Source organism: Rhinopithecus bieti, unplaced genomic scaffold, assembly GCF_001698545.2.
Source record: "Rhinopithecus bieti isolate Rb0 unplaced genomic scaffold, ASM169854v2 repeat_8744, whole genome shotgun sequence".
NCBI classification, from domain to species: domain Eukaryota; kingdom Metazoa; phylum Chordata; class Mammalia; order Primates; family Cercopithecidae; genus Rhinopithecus; species Rhinopithecus bieti.
In genome coordinates, this window is record NW_016833404.1 from 1 (window position 1) to 2,620 (window position 2,620).

The following is a 2,620-nucleotide window of genomic DNA, read 5'->3' on the forward strand; positions in this document are numbered from 1 at the left end:
GCTAGTTTTTTGTATTTTTTTTAAGTAGAGACGGGGTTTCACCGTGTTAGCCAGGATGGCCTCGATCTCCTGACCTCGTGATCTGCCCGTCTCGGCCTCCCAAAGTGCTGGGATTACAGGCTTGAGCCACTGCCCCTGGCTGATGTTTTATTAGTTTTTATTTTATTCATTTTGAAGCTTTATTAGGTACAAAAACATTTAGGATTGTTGTATCTTCTTCACTGACCACATTGTCAGTATGAAATAACCTTTAATTCCTAGAAATAATTCTTTGCTCTGAAATCTATTTTGATATTAATATAGCCACTCTAAATTTCTTTTGACTAGTGTTAGCATGATATATCTTTTTCCATCTTTATACTTTTAACGTATTTGTCTTTATATTTATAGTGCATTTCTTATAGGCAGAATATAGTTGGGTCTTAGTTTTTTAATGACACTCTCTGCCTTTTAGTTGGGGTATTTAGACTGTTTACATTTAATGTGATTACTGATATGATTAGGTTGAGCCACTCATCTTGCATATGTTTTCTATTTATCTCATCCATTTTTTATTTCCTTTTTCCATTTTCCTTTGAATTAATCAAATACTTTTATCATTCCATTTTACCTCATTTTATCTCTCTTGTTAAACAGCTACAAGTCTTTTTTTTTTTTTAATTGTAAACCTTAAGATTATACATTTATTTGAAGAAAGGTTCTGAAGACGTGTTATCTGTGTAGGGTCTTAAAATAATGGTAAGCTATGAGAAGGGGAATAGGGCTTTGAGGCTAAGGAGTTAGTATAAAATAAACAAACAAACAAACAAACAGACCAGTACACATGGGAATGTCAGTGTAGTTTTGTACTGGGGTGGTTAGATTTGCAGTCACGGAAGCTAAGTATGTAGTCAAAGACTGAATGAGAGATGAATCTGGAATGGCAAGTTCAAATTAGTCACTAGAGGACCTCCAACCATCCCCCCTACAACCCCAGTTCTGTAGATATTGAGAGAATGGTGGACCAGGGGCCTGCTGTCTCTGAACTTGACTCCTCACTTCCCTATGAAAGCTGGCTTTGCTGTGTGCCCTGTGATATATATCTGTTTGTCCTCACTTTACAAAAGTATGAAACTTGTCTCTGGTTTACCTCCAGTGCGTAGAAAAATATGTGGCAAAACATATGTTTCAGTAAATATTCTTTTAATCACTGAATATTTCAAGAATTCCACATAATTCTATATGACATTATTAACTTTTGTAAATTTTAAGTGGAGAAAAGTACCATGCTGCCTTATTTCATGAAAGTAACCTTAAGAGTTGGCAAGAACACATCTATCCATCCACTTGCATTTGTGCTCATATATTCATATGCCACTTACTATGGATGAATGGAATGATTTATCATCTAAAGTCAATATTTATTTTTCTTTTTTTTTAAGAGTTCATAACATGCCTTTATTTTGTAATTTATAAACAACTTCTGACTTGCCCTTTGAAAGTTAATTATTATTGACGACTGCTTTTCTCAGATGCTTCTGAAGCCCAAGACGGGGGCAGAATGCAGTTCTTGATTTAAAAAAACAGAAAGGGGAGGAGGATGACCTTAACTAAAATAATATTCCACTGCAACATTATTGCTGTAAAACTTCCAAGCTGGCTATTCTTCCAGATGGTCTCTTTTGATGGCTGTAGTGGCTGACAGTTTTATATTTACATGTTCAAAACAATTAATGCTTCCATTTATTCATTTATTCATAGATTCTCCGAGGTTCCCGTGGAACCACACCACCTTCTGTCATGGCACTTCGTAGTTGTTTCATCGAGTCTGAGGCTGCCTCCCATGGGGTTGGTTGGTAGACCATGAAGTTGATTCCCGCCTCTAAGCATCTCTGTGCCAGTACTCGTCCTATACTCTCACAAGCCACCACATTTCTGGTACTATAAAGGTGCTTTTTAATAGCCCATTCACGGGTGGATGCTGAAACCACAACCTTGCCATTTTGATGCTCCCCAAGTGCTTCTACATGATGCTGAGTCTTTATAACTCGCAACCTGTGCCAGAACTCACGGGAGGGCCACACCGTCCGCCAGCCCCGCTCTTTCCTGGCTACAGATAGAAGCTCCAGGTTCTGGGGGTTTCGATTGGTGAACTCTGGGGCGACAGCTTCATTTTCCACAGGGTGCACTTCAGGTTTCGCCGCCGGCTTGGAGCTGGTTGAGAGGGCTGCGAACCTGCACCCAGGGTTCCTGCAAACGGAGAACCCCCAGAACCGCGACCGAAGCGCCATCGCTGAGACAATCTCGGAAAAGCCTTGCCTCTTATTCCTCACGCACGACTCACTCGCTCGCCGGCCGCAGTCACATGAAGTCAGGGAAAAGCCTTTGGTTTCTGTAGATCCCCAAACTCTCCACGCCAGACGCCCGGACCGGGAAGTAGCAAGTCCCCTGCCACTGAGTGGTCAGGTGAAGGATCTGTTATCCGGCACCGCCAATCACTGCTCACGTCGAGGGGCACGCAGGCCCTGGAACCCACCAATCACCTCGTAGCTACGCCCACGACCACGCTTTTTGCTTAAGTCCAGGGTCAAAGGCACCCACAACGTCACCTAACCTTATTTGAGTTGTCTACTAAGAGATC

General features: G+C 41.4%; 1 pseudogene across 1 annotated transcript; it reads right to left on the reverse strand.

Moving 5' to 3' along the window:
- Positions 1 to 1,318: 1,318 nt before the first annotated feature.
- On the reverse strand, positions 1,319 to 2,399 carry LOC108524619 (39S ribosomal protein L18, mitochondrial pseudogene; annotated as a pseudogene). The gene has a single exon (XR_001884097.1). The product of XR_001884097.1 is annotated as a 39S ribosomal protein L18, mitochondrial pseudogene (transcript).
- Positions 2,400 to 2,620: the final 221 nt, after the last annotated feature.